This window comes from Sylvia atricapilla, chromosome 5, assembly GCF_009819655.1.
Source record: "Sylvia atricapilla isolate bSylAtr1 chromosome 5, bSylAtr1.pri, whole genome shotgun sequence".
Lineage (NCBI taxonomy): Eukaryota > Metazoa > Chordata > Aves > Passeriformes > Sylviidae > Sylvia > Sylvia atricapilla.
The window spans coordinates 61,804,377-61,821,872 of NC_089144.1; positions in this window are offsets into that span (position 1 = coordinate 61,804,377).

Here is a 17,496-nt window from a genome sequence, read left to right on the forward strand (position 1 = left end):
CCAGTAACAAACCAGACAGCATGACCCAGTGCAATGAAGGGAGACAATTACTTCTGAAAGGGTGAAAAAAGGCTCTGATTTGTACTTTGCCAGTTATGAAATAACTTTTAATAACTTCTTTCCCCGATGGCCACCACTCCTCATGTGTCACTCTGGGTTATCCCTGGGGTATGTTTATGTAATAGTCAATTGGTTCTAAAAGTTTGTTGGTTTTTGTTTTTTTTTCCCCTGTTGGGTGAATTTGACAGTCAAGTTTGAGAGTGGCTTAACTCCCCATTAACTGTTGCCAATTTACAAGAGAACTCCTGCAGAAAACAAACAAACAAGCTCATAATTTGATGCAACATCAGTCTGGAACACCAAACAAAGTCATTAGGAACAACACAGCTACTGGGATTAGCAAACACAGGTGACTGGGGAGAAGGGGCAGTCAAGCAGACACCAGAGCTATGTCATTCTCTGGGAGAGCTAGCATGATTCCCGTCAGTTATTAATCTTCCTGTGGGGTTCAGAAACATGTTGTGAAAAAAACCCCATGCACAAAGGCAAATTTAAAGCTCAAGTTCACATTTAAGAATTTTGATGTGCAGTAAATAAAAAGACACTGTTCATACTTTTTCTGAACTCATCCATGAGGACGTAATTTGAGAGTCAGATGTATTTTATGTGAAGGAACTGCACACAGCAAAGCCAGACAAGCTCCTCTAACTGTCCCATTCCAGAGTTTGGAATTTGCAGCCTCTCTGCATTACACGTTAAATCCTGCTGCAAACACAGTCTGTGAGGTTTGGTGGGCAAGTTTGTATTGGACTCATGTTCACTCCTGGCATCCATCTACAGCCTTTGGTGAGGCCAAAAGTGTTTATATAAATTGCACTAATAATAAACACCCTCCCCCCCCCCCTTTTTTTTTTCCTTCTGTTTTTTGGTTAAAATAAAAAGAACTAGAATGGAGAATTCAGAAAGACCATTATATGATCACAGTTTGTAATTGATGTTTACTCATTCTGTGGAAAGCAGAAATATCTATTGTGTGTCATCATACTTTTAAATGTTACATTTAAAGCTCTAATGACTGATTAACACCTCATAGTAAGAGCTCCATTGAACAAACAAGGATGTCTTTGTTTCAATGAACTTATACTATAAGCAAAATGTGGTTATAACATTTGCATAATTATCTTTAACCATTTAATCCCCAGTGTCTGTGAAAAAAAAATTAATCAAGCTTAATGGCTAAGGCTGTGCAAGAAACAAAAAGATCAAGATGCTGCACATTACTTAGGTGGATCAGGGCTGCCTGGCATCTGTCAGGGAGTATATTGCACTCCAGGGAAACCCTGCAGCAAAAACCAAACCAACAAAAAACCAAAACAAAACAAAAAAGCTGCAATCAACAAGTGATAGGACATATTGTTAAAAGAATAGGGTCTGATAGTTATGGAATAGAGGACTGAAAAAGCAGGGAAAGGGCTTCAGTGCAATCTACAGAGGCAATAAAGAGTATTGCTGCTTGGAGGATTTTATCACAAAACATTGTCAAAGATGTTTAAAATATCACTGTGCCACAGGACTAAGTAAAATCCAGGAAGAAGAAGGGGAACTAAAGCTTTCCTTTAGGATTTGTTTTCCAGTTTATTGGCAGAAACAAACCTGTCAAATTACATTATTTGAAGTAATCTCAAATCTGCCAATCTCAAGCGAAGTATTTCTTGTTTTTCTTTTGGGTGGGAGTGGGTGTTAGGGTTTTTTAGTTGGGTTTTTCTTTTTCTGGTTGAATGCCCTTTTATCCCTTTTACCTGTACTTTGAAAGAATCATTGGTTTGAAATGGCAATTCAGTACATTTCATTCTCAGCTTTTAAAAGAAGGAAAGAGTAACCTTCCTTCAAATATTTCTTTCTTTCTGCCCAGAGCTACTTGATACATTTGTTATGCTGTTTGAATTAATAATAATTTCTCTTGACCCATTTGTACAGGGTTAGCAATTGCTACATCACAGTCTCAGCAGCTGAATAGTACCCAGCAGACCCACAGAAAAGCAAAAGGCAGAGTTGTGCCTGTGTTTTCTTTGAAGCTCTCCTGCAGCACAATGAACGAGTCAAACTGACTCCTTGATTATCCCTTCTATGCAGATGAACCTCTCTGGGGAGCTGGGCTGAGGTAATGCTAAAGACATCTCTCTCTCTTTTGTCAGATCAGCTCCCAAGGGTCACAAGATGATGGGAAGGAGCTGAAGGACACTTAAAGCTGTCCCAACAATACCTGTCCACCAGAGGAAAAAAAAAAAAAAAAAGGATGCAAAAGTGATCTAAATTCATCTTTGTTCTCTGTTATTAGTGCTGTGTTGGGCACAAATGGGCCAAAACACAGAGTCCAGACATCAATCATCTGCCAGACAAATCCCTCTCGCAGCCCTTTCTCAAGGGATCACATGTTGCATCTGTTGTACCTGGCATGCAGTCCTTTGCTTTGGATATGACATTTGTTTCCACAGCAACCAACTGGGAAATAACTATAGGTGATATAAACTACATAGGCAGAATTGCTACGACAAACAATACCAGCCTGCAAATCAAAATACAAAAGGGAATGAAAAATAAATTTCACTGAATAGTCAGATACAGGGCAGAATTCAAAGTCTCCAGTAGGCTTCAGCTGCATATTTCCCGGCTATTATTCCATTTAAGCTTGTCTTATCACCTGAGGATGTAATTTTATGTTGAAGCTATAAATAAAGCCATCATTAAATTCTCAGAGCAAACAAATTATTGCAGCAATGATAACTAGGATGCCATTTATTATCAAGTATATTGGCAAAGTCTCACACTTCAGCGATAAGGATACTTCAATAAAGTACTTATTGCCTATTTATTTATGACAAAGGGCCCCCAAAGATTAGAAAAAAATCAATTATTTGATTATTTAAAGACAGAAGTTACATTAAAAGATCATCTTAACTGCCTTCCACATAACACAATTCTATTACATCAGCCATGGAAATACGACAGCTTTCACTGGAAGACAAATTTCACTGCAAGGGGCATGGCTGGTGTTTGCCAGTGCTGCACTGCCCCAAACAAGAGGTGGAGGTGCCACAGGCAGGAACAGCCCCTGCTCTGCCAGCCACAGCACCTGACAGAAAGGTCTCTGTGCCCCTGGACATCACAGCTCTTCCTTCCAGGAGAAGGAAAAAAAAACTGTCCAAAGAGCAACTAAGCTTCCCTTTAAAGAAAATACTCAAGTCTACTTTTAGATTTATCCTTTCTGGGAACAGCGTTCATTAAAATTAAACAGGATTTTTCTTTGTCTGGGAACCTTAAGTATTCCAAGCGATGAAAATATTCAAAGCAAACTTTTCCAGAAGTTCACTGATTGCATTATAAACTCCTCATGTTTAACATTTAGATGCTAGTTAGATGCCGTGCAAGCAGTCACAGTCCCTGCCAGAAACAAGAGTGTTTTGATATAAAACAAATCATAGTACAGGAGAGAGAGGTGGATAAAAGCCCTTGCATTAACCCCTGTTTATTTATTTTGGTTATTTTACTTAAACAATTCTATACACCTTCATTAAAAAGCATGAGAAGTATAAAAATAATTAACTAGGAGCACCATTTAGCATTCCAGCCATTAACGTGGGCAATTTGTGAGATATAGCAGGTTTGAAAAGGTATGTGGAGGATAGTGCTGTATCCTTGTGACATTTCCCAACTCAATAAATCTCAAAAAAAAAAAAAAAAAAAAAAAAAAAAAAAAAAAAAAAAAAAAAAAACAAAACAAAAACAAAACAAAACAAAACAAAACAAAAAAAGAACAAAAAAAAACCACCTCCCTGTGAAGAAGGGCAGAACTGTTATTCCAATTTCTTTAAGGGAAAATGAGTCACAGTGGGTTAAATTTAAATACAGAGACTGAAGTCACACTGAACCTGTGTGGCTCAGCTTCAGAATGAAGCCCATCCAGGTTCTGCTTCTTTCTTTTAATAGCATGACTGTGATAGCTTTCTAAAGAGCCATGAATATATTACAGAAATTGCCTTTTTTCTGTCACTGCATGGGCTGCCACAACAGGCTGAATGCAAACAGGGATGATTCCAGTGAACTGATTTCATAACCATACCCTTCAGGGCTCAGGGATAGGAGAGATGGATGAATATGTGCTGGAAGGCATTTCCCCCACGTGGTCTGTGCTTTTGCCTCACAATACTGAATTCCCTCACAAAGACTAAATGTGTGCATAAACACAGGTGAGTGAGGCTTTTAACTTTTCTGTTCCTCACCAGCTGTTCTTCCATTCCACTGAATTTTCCCTTTCTGCATTTTGAGTATGACTATGAAAATGTGGGACATACCAAAAAAAACCTCACAGAAACACACAGAAGTACGGAAGGATGAAAAAATCGGAAACAATTGAGAGACTGGCAGAGTTCACAGGAAGCATTCTCTCTGCTTCATAAGTTTGATTTGAATTATTATCACCTCAGAACCCTCAGTCAATGACAGAATACAAAATGTGGACTATGGCTGTTAAAAAAGAAACTGTAGCTAAAAAGCAATTCTTCATCTATTTCTTTGAATTTTGTGCTCAGCAGATTTACGAAAGTGATGTTCAGAAATAAAATGCTCTTTGGGCTAATTAAAGGGTAGGGCCATGGTGGTAATAATGAGGACTGGACTTCTGAGACTCCAGGAGAGACATTTTACACTGGTGGAGAATGTTAAACAGCTTTGAGACTGAAAATTGTGACAGAAATGAATGTCAGTTTAGGGAAAAAAAATAATTTGATTTGATGAACATTCTCAAGTTACTCTCACTGTTCCTAAAGGAAGATTGTGAAAGACCCCTAATCCCTTTTATTTTTCTTTAAAAAAGATAAGGTAAAAGGTCTCTTTGGCTCTTGGACAATGAATATGAGGGTTATTAGTTTTGTTTTGAATCATTAGGGCTAGCCATTCTTTTTCTGCTTCAAAAAGGAAAGGAAAGAGAAAGTAGTAGAATCTTTGTTTGCGATGTAACTACAAAGAGCAAACCCTCAGCTCATCCACTTGTCTGGAAGATGGAACTAAAGAGAATTTACCCTTAGGGAAAATTTCCTGCTGCAAGATGCTGAGATTCACATTTTCAACCACAGAGCTGACCAGTACCAGATGTCTTGAGGGTCAGACAACCTGCAAACACTCGACCTTCCATGAGCAGTGATGTGTCCCTCCTTTCCTCTCTCCCCCTGCCCAAGCAGTCGGAGTGAGTGCTGCAATTCTCTCTCCTCTTCTAGATCAAATTCTTCTGCAGAGTGTTGTAAATTCCTTGTGTCTAGCACTGCACAGAGTGTGTAAGAGCCCTGAACCATGGGACGGTAGTAGTGCTGTTCCAGTGAAGCTGTTACATGCTTATATTTGCGCAAGGGTGAAAATGTCTGGCCTTGGCAAACATTGTGTATTAGCAAGCACAAGAACACACTTTCACGCCTTTGTACATTTTTGCTTACTCTCTGCCCCCACTCCAACACATTTTTCAGACCAAATAAGAATGAAAGTAGAAGAAGAATTAAGGCATGAGTGCAATTTCTTGGGACAGCTTAATGCTATCCCCGTGGAGCAGAGCAATGGTGTACATGGTACATGCACCTCGTGCACTGCTGCAGCATCACAGAGCAGCTATTTCCACAGCCACCTTAATTCTCAGCATTTTGCATAAAGTAAGCACTTCAAAAAAGTTGGAAGGATCAAAATGATGAGGTGGATTTTTTGGCACTATTCAAGTTATTTTCTAAATGCTTATAATTATGTATTTTTTTAAAAAGGGGGGGGTGAGAAAGGAATAATTAGAACATGACAAATTATTCACCAGTATCTCCCCATGCTAATGAGACAGTTCACAAGGCAGTCAATTATACCAGAATGATTAGTGCATCCATACTTATGCTGACACATCTGTAACATGAAAATCAGGTTGTTCTGAAAAGTCTGATGCTGCTACTAGACCACCAAATAGTGTCTCAAAAACATTTCAATGCTCCATCTAAAGGATTTGCACAGCTTAAATTAATTGGAGACAAGTTTATTCATCCAGATTTCTTTAATTTTCCACATTAGGCTTCTAAGGGATTTTCATATTTTTTATTATTTTTAATAAATGATGCAACACTGAAAATTAGTCACCTTCTTTCCTTAATCAGAGGAGAAAGTAGGTTACTGCTCTCCATCCCATAAAGTAGAACAACTTCATTAAAGATTTGGTATTTGACATTGCTCAGACACTGGTGATGTACAAAACTGAGTTGGATTTCATATTGCGTATTCCAAGAGATGTTGCAACAACTGATCTAGAGGTTAAGAACTTATGCCCTGGGCAAAACTAATAATTCTGATTTTTCTTCAGTATCATCCGTCATAACTATTTTTCCCCTGAGGCTGGCTCTCAGATCCCTACGGAGCACAAGATCACTGCACTTTGCCTTTCTCCTGTGCCTTTCATGAACCCAGCTCTGAAGGACACCTTGGCTGTCCATTCCCTCTGGAGGTCCAAGGTGAACAACTCTTAGCCTGCCCACGCTCCCTTTCTCCACTGATGTCACTGCTGGTGCCTTGGGCCTCATTTTTGCTTCTGTGTCCGGGGGCAGCTGAGACCAAAGGCACTGCCTTTGGAGTGAACCTGACATCGGAGTGATAACTGAGACTCACCCTCCACATCTCCAAACCGCTGCTAACATGCAAATTAATACTCACACAGACTGCCCCAAGCCTGAGCTTTTTCATTTTAAGATCTTGTACCTCCTGCCATTTGCCATTGAAGCTCACATGATAAAAGATCCAGCCGTACTCTTCCTCAGCCAAAAAAACCACAACAAAAAACGAGCCTCCTGCTGTCCTGGCAGTTGAACTGTGTGGCAACACAAGAGGTTTGTGGCTGAAGGGAGTTAGGAGAGGCAATTACACTGAAGTCCACAGACATTTTGACAAATTTCTTGCAATCTTTTTATAGAACTCTTCCCAGTGTCACGATTCGCCTGGGTCTATCTTTCCTGGATTGCAGGTGAAGTGAACAAATCAGTGTGGTTTCTGTAGGCTGCAGTTAATGGCTGCAGTTAATAGCTTGTGATATTGGTAGCAGGGACAGGAACTGCAATTAGTTTTATTAAAGGGAGAAAAGGCTTAAGGTAACAGAAGTTGGGAGCACCAATCCTAATTAATTCCCCAGAATTAAATGGTGGTGTCATTACAGAACTTGTGGTTTGAAATAAAAAGGATGAGGTTTTAGAGGGCCACAAAAGCTTTTTCTCAGTTACTTTGATACCTCTATATCTCTTTCTTTTTTTTTTTTTTTTTCTTTTTAGCTGGGAGCAATGCATCATTGAGAGAGAAAGGAAATGAACATACCATAAAGCATATCAGCCAGGGGTTTGGTCTGGCAGCTGTGCTGTACCCTAAGAGACAAAGTCAGAAACAGGCTGAAATCCTGTGTGCCCTGTGAAGGCCAGACAGAGGCGAGATCTTTCCTAAAAGAAAATGTCCTCAAGGCTCTTTCATGAGATGGAGGATAGGCTGCAATACAAGTAAGTATGAATCCACCAGTCTTGTGGACAGGAAAAGGCCTGTGAGCTCTTCTGGCTTGTATGATCCTGCAGCCCTCCACTGCAGAAAGACCTAGGAATGGTTGTCAGAGTGGTAATGACCAGCTACCTTAGATATGTGGTATATAGGCTTTTTCTCCTCCTCTTAATTTTCACAGAATGCACACCACAGAGACTTTCTGTATTCTGGCATGACTGGTGAGACAGGAGAAGTGATTATCCACCAGCATTTATGTGTTAACAGCACAGGGAACTTCGGAATTTTGGGGGAGAGCTACACCATCCATATGATGTCTGGAGCAGGCCCTGGCTCTGGGGAGGGGTGCAGGCATGGAAGGCTATACCTTTTATACGTTGGACGAATTCTTTCAAGCAGGTCTTTTTGTCATAGAAGATACTGCAGAGAGCTGTCCACATAAAACTGAAGCCCTTTGCCTTCACTTGTGCCACACAGAGTGACAGAGAACATCTTTAATTTCATCACTTGAGTAAAGAGCCGCTGCCCAGAGGCAAAACTGGCAGAACTTGGCTACAGATACTCCAAGAGTATTCACAGTCAGCTACATCTTGCATTTGACATGTCAGGGTGGGAGAGAAGCTGGTGCATCACTGCTTGAGTGTGTGAGTTGCTGATGCCCCGCCAAAGGGTTATAAGGTGTGGGAAGCTGACAAAGTCCCATCAGACACCCCAGAAGGCTTCTCCAGTTGCCACATGGGCCACAGTAGCCCAGGACACCCTGACATTGAGGTAAGCTGGGTTTCAGTGGCAGAGCACACAGCCTTCCCTATAGGCTAGGATTACATTTTGAAGGTAAATTGGAGTATTTCTAAGTGAATTTCAGCTGAGCTGCCTTGAAGTAGATAGCATCTAAAACAGACCAGAAGCCAGGAAGAAGCTGCAGGGAGATAAGACCAGAAAGAGAAATATCTTTATTTTTTTATTGTAAACCTGAGTGGCAGTTTCGCCTGCTTGATTTGGAAATATCAGCCAGTCTAGGCGATAGAACTAAGGAGCAGAATCAAGTATGTGAGCTTTAGCAGTGTAATAGGGAAAACTTAATCCCCAAGCTAACCTTACTTTCTCATAAGTGAGTTATACTGTATTTTGAGTTTACAATGGTCAGGGATTATCCTCCAAAATAAATAATAAAACAGCATCCCATATCTATGGCAAAAGTTAGAGTCTGAAGGTATAAATTGGAAACAATGACCTTCACTCTTCTTCTCAGAGGTTCAGGCCAGAAAAAAAAAAAAAAAAAAAAAAAAAAGTCAGTGAAGTCAATAAAGTTCTCTTAGGAAAGATAAAGTAAGAAAGAAGAGAATTGGAGCAGAGATGCTTCCTATTTCTTTTTTCAGATATTACACTAGCTTTTCCTCTCCTTGTCCTTCCCTAGTTAGAATCCTTATTTTGCATGCAGAACCAAGTCCATGATAAAATTCCTCCATCACATCCACTGACTACAGCCAGGGAAACGGATTGAAGGATTCAGCAGGCCCACAGAGTACTTAAATCCCTACAAAAGGGAAAGAAAGGAGAGCTGATAGAACAGAATAATGATCACATCCTTCTTGTTAGATAACAACAGATACCATTAGGGATGAAACACTTCTTTCTAGAATATAAATGCCACAATAGTGCTAGATCTTCAAGGTTCTTTTTGTGTTCATAACAAAAATAATAAAAGAACAGTTTTCTTTTATTTTCCTCCTCTTCCCACCCCCCCCCCGCCATTTTCTTCATGTATTGGGAAAAATCAAATCATCCCTTTCTGTGCCTGAAAACATCAGTTTTACTGCAACTTAGAAAGGTACTACCCTTCAAGTGAGTGCTGACATTTCACCATGTTCATAGTCACAGCCACATTGGTATAAACCCCATCTCAGCTTTCAGTCAAGATATAGATCCACAGGAAATATTAGTTTTCTCTCTCTTTCATTGTCTTCCAAACAATTCCTTAATTGATTACCTAATTTTATTGCTCAGGTATGCTTCAAGTTCCAACACACAGAGAGATATTTAACTATTCAACTATTTAAACAATCATCAGGCTTAACAAAATTATCCATTTCATCCTCTTATAGAAGCTAATGAACCATTTTGCATTTATTGTGATGGAAAGGCAATGTCTGCTTGCAATTAGACTAATGAAGATTTATTCTCATGAGCAAGTACTTAAAAAAAATTATTGTCATTAGTTCTTATAAAAAAAAATAAAAGGTATATCTCTGCAAAATTTAGCTTTGATTTCCTGGCATCTCCAAACACATTCTCAGATGTTTCCAACTATTGTCTTGTAACAGGGAAAGAAAGTAACTTCTGCTTAGGAAACAATTAAGTTGACACTTTGAGCTTAAAATAGGACCTCAGTTTTAAGTACTTGTAACAATGTATAGCATTTATGAACTCACAATAATTTATCAACAACTCAATCTACAGAAGCACTCTAGCTCAGCCCTGTGCGGTTTCTGTGTCTATCCACAGCTCTAGGCCTATTCCACTTCAGTCACCTTTCTCTCACCCACAGCCACTAATCTTGATTCTTTTGTTTGATTTTTGACTCGTGGCATATGCAATGGACCCTTAGACTTTTCTTAATGCTGCTTCCCAAGGTGACAGTACCAAATATCTTTCACTGTTTTGAGACCTTTCAGGACCTCCCTGACCTCCAGATGTCCTTCTGATAAAGCTTTCTGCAACATCTCAGCACTCATAACCCTGCAGCCTTTAAATAACAGCCCATCTAGCAGTATTTTGGTTTTAGGGGTGAAGCATAGGCTATGCCTGTCACCCTGTCCTAGCTCTTAATTGCTTTTTTACAGGATTTTATTTTGCAGCTTTGCTGATCACAGCCTACATTTCAAAGGCATCTGGACAAGGGTTTTTTTAAATCAAATACTTGTGTACTTCTCTTTATCCACTCCCCTCTTGGGCATGCTTTTCTGCTGATGAAGAGCTACCTGCAAAGAGTTCAGAATCCTTGTGTGCCATCATAAAGGTTTGATACTTTCCCACAATGCATTTGAAATGTGAAACAGCATTCGTGTTGCAAAACAAGAAAGTCTTGCTGCCATGACCTATGGCATACTGCTTTGAATATGTTTGGTACCTTTTTGAGACTGATTCTGCCTCACAGGAAATGAAAATTGATTCCATTTTATGCATATATTTCATTGGTTTGTTTCCTTGCCAAAGACAAAGGAATATAATATTTTTCCCTCCAGTGAACTCTGAGCTTTCTGGCTTTGCTGGATCTTCTTTACCATGCCCTAAACAATTATTTTCTGAACTGCTTTTGCTTTTGTCTCAACTTTACAAGAACAGAAACTATCCTAAACCCTGAGCCGTGGCTGCATTGGGATCCTTGAGTCCCTTTCCTTCAAGAGTTTCCTTCAGTGTTTTTATTTTAAGAAAATATTTGCTTTTCATGAAAACCTGTTTTAACTCTGAAAAGTGTTGTTTTTCATGTCTACTTCACTACTTACTGTCCTAACACAATAACTTTCGGAAGTTATGTGGGTTTTATTCACTCAAAGTGTAAGTTACTGTGCTCCCTTCCACAGTGATTGACTATCTATCATAGCTCCAAATCTGGAATCTTTATCTCCGCTGAGCTACACAATGAGACATACAGAATGCCATGAAGAGAATTCATTATCCTACACCAAATAAAAATTGTTTTGGCCTAGTGACTATTTTTTGGTTAAGCAAATGCTGACTTCTCATAAAAAATTAACTCTTAGAAGGCTAAAAATTATCCTAGATATGTTCTCTCCTCTCAAAATTTAGACTTTTATCAGGTCAGTTAAAACTGTCAAACATGCAAACCTTGTGGGAGATCTGCTGCTTTCTGTCTTCATGTGGTCACAGCACTCTCTTATCTCCGTGAGAGAGCAGAGTACTCCAATGCCAATACTACAGTTACACATTTAACAACTTCTGTTCAAGTTAACAGAAGGTTGCTTAAGATCAAATTCTCATCAAAAATAAAGGTTGCTTTTTTGATCTTTTTTTTTTTTTTTTTTTTTTCCCTCAACTATTACTACTTGTGTTCTGAGACTGAAACGCTGAGTTAACTTTTCCCATTTCCACACTACAAGAGCATTTCAGCTCTGGTGGGAGTTTCAATCAACACCTTGCTCCCCCATCACCTACTCAAAGCCAAGTCATCCCATATCCATTGTCTGAGGGCTAATTCATCAGCACCAGCTTCTGTGAACCAGTTGAAGAGCCTCATTCCAGGTCCCTTGAGCAGTGTAATCCTCCAATGGAGGATGAGTTAATATTCTGCTACAAATCTTTTTGGCAATTTCAATATTTCAAGGGAAGTGTACTTATTTAACAACTATACAATGCATTTGGTCTGCAAAATCATTTACAAAAAGTGGTTGGAGATATGCACACGTTATCCCTTTTGTAGATAGGTTAAAATACCCACAGATATGGGATGTGCCCTATCTGGGCTCATATTTAGCCTTGTACAAGCTGACAGAAAGGAGAAACTACTTTGTCCAAAGCATTAACTATCATGAGATGCTCAAGTTAGTTTTTACTCTCAGGGCAGTGAAATTATCCCATATCCACAGTGATATATGTATCTGTTTTTGCCAGGTTAATAATCCCTGGATGTTCATCCCAAGCTTTGTACTGTTCCGTTATGTCAGGTTTGGGTCTGTATGAAGTAGACTGGGGAACAGCTTATAAACCATTTTTTCCCAGTCTCTTTGTTTGTTTCACTACTGTGCAAAAGGAAAATATTTGCACTGTGAGAAAGATTTGGACTGGGTAAACAGATCTAGCGCTGGGGGAACGTGCAAAGTGCCAATTTCTCTGGAAGAAACATTTGTCATAGAATCATTAGTGTTGGAAAAGACAGCTAAGATTATTGAGCCCAACCAGGACATTAGGCTCAGTCACAAAAAACACAACCAACACACAAGGAGAAAGCCACCACTGAGGTTTACTAAATACTAGATAAAACTGATTGTGACAATAGGCCCCAAATAAATTCAGCAATATTCACCAACATATAATGGCATGCTCCCACAAAGAGAGTAGTTGTGCACATGAGCATCACTGCTGCTAGAACATGAAAAAATTTTTATTGCAGCACATTGACAGCATTTTGGAATGACATATGTGTGAGATTTGTGTATGTGTTGGCCTGCTGAAAACAAAGAGCACACAGTGGGAATTAAGTGAAAATTTTGATCTTTGAAGAGGAGTGTTGTTGTTTTAATGAGATCACTTCAAGGGTAAAAAGCAAGAGAGCTAGCTTCTTCCCCATAGCCAGCTGCCAGGAGTACCATCAGAGATGTTATTCTATCCATCACCCAAGTTCTGCCCTTCCAGGGGATGAAGCACTGCTAAGCAGGAATTAGTTGTGCAGTATCTCTCAAAAACAGTAATTGATCCATCAGTTGCCAAGATCTCTTTGCAATTTTCTCCTAAGAGAAAACAAATCTGAACTATACTCAGTCCCCAGGCAGTAGGTTCCCTCCTTACAATTTACCATAAATCTGATGTGAACTTTTTTTCCACCAAAACCACACACATTCAAGCACCCTCCCTTTTCTTGACTAAGAAGACGTCTCTAAATGTGTCTCTGCTGAAAGTTTGCTTATCTTAAACTCTCCAAGACAACACTTTTACAGGGAAGGCAAGGAACTTTGTCTTCTCCTTTAAAGAAACAGGCAGGCCATTAGATGGTTTCATGTCAAAAGGGTTAGCAGCCTTGTCAACAGCTGTCAACACATTTTTCTAAATAGACAAAACAAAGTAGAAAACTTAAAAAGTTTAAGAGTTTTTCTCTGCAGAGCTGCTAAGAAAAGAAATCTAATTTTACAAATGGCTCTCAGATATTAATTAACTCATTATGTATCAAGTAATGTTGAAACGGCAGTAGTCCTTGGTCTCAAGTCTAAACAACAGCAGAGACAAAAGGATGTTTTTCCCCTATGATCCATCAGCATCATTACAAGAGCCTCAGTCTCTGCAGAAAAACAGGAAAGCTTCTCAAGCATTTTTTTTCCCTATTTTAATGTTTTCCTAAATCCACAAATTCATTTTGGACTCTCGACTCAGATTATTTCTCAGTATTAACTATCACTGCAGTACACACTAGAAAGTGTGCAATAGCTAGGATTATATTCTATTTTGGAAGTTCTAGTGCCTGTTTTCCTAACTCTGTTTGTCAAAACGTTTTTCTTTTCTATTTTGAGTAGTAAAAATCAAAATTCTTCTTTAGCTGGATACTAATGTAAAAATGGGATTTAGAAGTTCACCTTGCTTTTCAAACCAGCCTATAGCATTGGCTCAGCAATCCTAACTTATATCAATCCACATGTCTTCTCTCCCACCTAAAATTACAGATTTGCAAACATATTCCTGCTTAAAAGGAAAAGCAGAAGTTTAATACACTTAGGTGGCATGCAGTCAATTCTGAGAATTGCCAGATGCCTCCAACTCCACAAGTACACCCATGGTGGCACTGAAGGTATTTTTCAGTGCCACAAGCCAAAGATCAGAAAAACATCAGAAAGTACCATGGTATTGTATTTTAATTTATTGAAGGAATTTCAAATATCCATGTAGCACAGGAGTTTTCCAACTTATGTCTTGCAATAAGCCTGATCTCTTGGGGTGTTTCTTTGTACACTCCTACCGAATTCAGCAGGTGATCACACAGGATTTTTTTTATGTGGGAGCCAAAGAAGGGTCTCTTGATTCTCTCTGGGGAGCATTTTAGACATTATGTGCTGGCACAGATGGAACTGTCACACAATGGAGAGGAAAGAATTTTTGATTTCAGCTCTGAAGTAATCAGAAAAAATTGTGAAGAATGAGATAAGAGCTACTGAATGTCGGTGAAAACTGTAGAGGAAATGATGCGTACTTTTTGTGGGATTGTAGTTCTCTCTTCCTGCAAAAGCAACAACAAGAGGAGTTCCACATCTCCCAACCCTACCACTCCCCACGCTTTTCAGAGAGCAAATGGACACAGCACCACACAAACAAAAAGTGCTGTGTTGGTAAAGGACATTTGGAACCCCACAGCAGCAGGTGACAGTGTGTTACTGGGGAGATTAATTACTTCTCATGCTTCCAGAAAGTCCATTAAGAAATCTATTCTACAAAACAGGCTCTCCTACACACATTACTTATCCATTAACATTCTGAGAGCAATTAGCAATTAAGCACAACAGGTGATAGCGTGTGCAATCCCTGTGAAGAAGTGGGAGAGAGATTTCCATAATATTTTCACATAGAAGTAGAAGCAGCATAGCAACAAAAGGCGCAGAAGCAAGCACTTCGTTTGTATAGTCTGGCTAGGAGAGCTACATGGCAACAATTTGGAAAAATTGAACCACTGTATCTAAATTATATCTAAGTTTCACTTCATTAGATTTTCCCTCCTTGCCGCTTACCCTTTCCATGATACTGATCTGTATTTTTCCCTATCTCTGGCCTTCTCCTCTTTCTGCCACTATTTCTCCTGCCCTTAACTACTTCTTTTAGTCTTTTTGGTGTGCTTAGTGGTACTGCACTGATCAGCATTTTTTTACATTGTTCCTGTCTATTGTACAGTCATTTGCCACCATTTGTGTTGGGAAGAAATTGTTCCTTTTTCCTTCTGGGACTTTAATCCCCGAACTTTTTTTCTCATTGGCCTACCCAAACCTACCTGAATCACACTCTGTGGGTGGTTTTTTCATCCTGTGAAACATCAGGGGAATACAGCGATACCTTTTATCAGCAGAGAAAGGTAAAATAGTACAGAAACATGTTTCTGGCTGAGAATTTTCCTTCAAAGAACTCTCTCTTGCTTCATCCCACTGTATTTTTGGCTCCATCCACCTCCTGTGCAGGATTTATAAGGCTGTCTGATCTGACCCTTTTTCAGAGGTCTATAGCTTTGGCTAGCATCTAACTTGATATGGACAACAATTCCCTGGCACCTCTTTAGCTTAATTACACATCATGAAATGCATTAAGGATTTTCATTTGGGGCAGCTGAGTCTCTATTCATGATTTGGCATCTCTTTGAAGCTTGTCAACAGGGCCACCAATTCGGGTAAAATTAGGGTGATGGTGGGGTTTGTGATGTGTATGTAACAGCTGTCCAGCAAAAACTAGAATGTTGCCAGAAAATTTGTCTGTTGCCAAGAAATCTAAATGTGTCAAAATCTAATAGGTGAAATCTAATTCTAGTCAATACATCAATATCATGGACTTGATTTAAAGACATTTAAATGAAAGCTTTATTTCCCACTGTTAATATCCATCAAGTATATCTTCTGTGTTAAGGACTTTTTTTCTTCAACTTTGTTTAATTTTCCCTTACCTGTTTCACTTATAATTCTGTGTTCACCTGATTCAAAAACATTGTTATATTTCTTTAATCTCTTTCTTCTACTCCATTTTCATTCCTTTCCATCCTCTAGACAGAAAGGAATCCTCCATCCCTTTTCACACACTGGTGATTTAGTTGAAAATAAGGCAAATGGAATTAAGAGGCAGAACTTATGGGGATTGAGGATATTCCGATCTAGACTTTACAATCCATTATTTCAGATGATTCAGAAATAATACAGTTTATCCTAATGCAACATTTAGTATGAATGAGATGGCCATCAGCTCTTAGATAATTGAATTATTGAAAGACAGTAAGTACATGGAACAGGTTACAGGAGAGAATATTAGAGCAAGGTGAGATTAGTCACGGTATAATAGAATCATGGAGATGGAAAACACCTACATCATTCCCCAAGCCCCTCTACCTTGCCAAGACTGTGTACCAAAACACAGTCTCAAATCCTTTGGTGAGTCTAATTTGAGGGGTGCTGGCAGGCATTCACCTCCCAGTTCGCAGGCATTTCTCTTTACCCCTGGGGAGATGTCATCTGCTTGTTGCTTTTGATGCACTAAGCATGGAGTGAGACTACTGCACCTTCCTGACCAGAAAAACTCTCACTGCATGCCATAATCAAAGGGATGGCCTCCTGAAAGAGGAGTGCTGAACAGTGAGATGGAGAGTGTGAAAGGAAGCCACACAGAATAGCCCTGATTAGAGAGGCCCAGCTAAGAGACCACTGCATCCCAGCCTGCAGACAGCAGACTCTGGAGTCAGCAGAAGGAGCTGGACGAGCTGCTGGAGGTCTTGAACAAGCTGCAGCTTCCATTAACAGTGCCACACCAGCAGAAGTAAGTGTGCCTGCATTCTCAGGACTCAATTAGCTTTAGCCATGCTTAATGAGGTAGGAATACTTTTGAGAATATGAGAGATGCTGAAACAGTAGAATCTCAGGAAAGAATCTGAAAGTTTTGCCTCTGGGTAAACTGAAAGAACAAGCTGGAAATGGAGAGGTAGTCTAGAAAGCAAAATAAGCAGTACAGATTAAACAGCATGTTTAACTCCTTGCCTGTAATTTACCTACAGGAGAAAACCAAGAAAGAGGCTTGTTAGAATAGGGTAAGCCTTGTCCTGCATCTAGCTAAGGAGAAAAGGAGATAACTGATTATTGTTATAAACTATACATTATTTTCCTTTCTAAATGCTCCAGTAAGACTATTTTTTAATGAAAAAATGTCAGGGGCATTTTTAAATAACACTGTGTGTTATATAAATGTGCTGGAGTAATGTTGAAAGAAAGACAAGTAGAAAGAGGGATGAGAGCTGGAAGAAACCTGTAGTAAAGATGATGTGTCATATTCTTGAGTCCCTCCACAGTGGATGTTTTGTGCTCAGGTGAATTTTCATTTCTGAGAGAGCTGTGTGCAAAACAAACACATCTTGACAATACAAACTTACACCAGAAACTCCACTTCACTATCTGATCCAGGCGTCCCAGAAAATTAGCTTTCAGACAATAAAACTGCTAAATTGTAAATGGTAATGTCCCACCTTGTGGCTTAGTTCTGAAATTT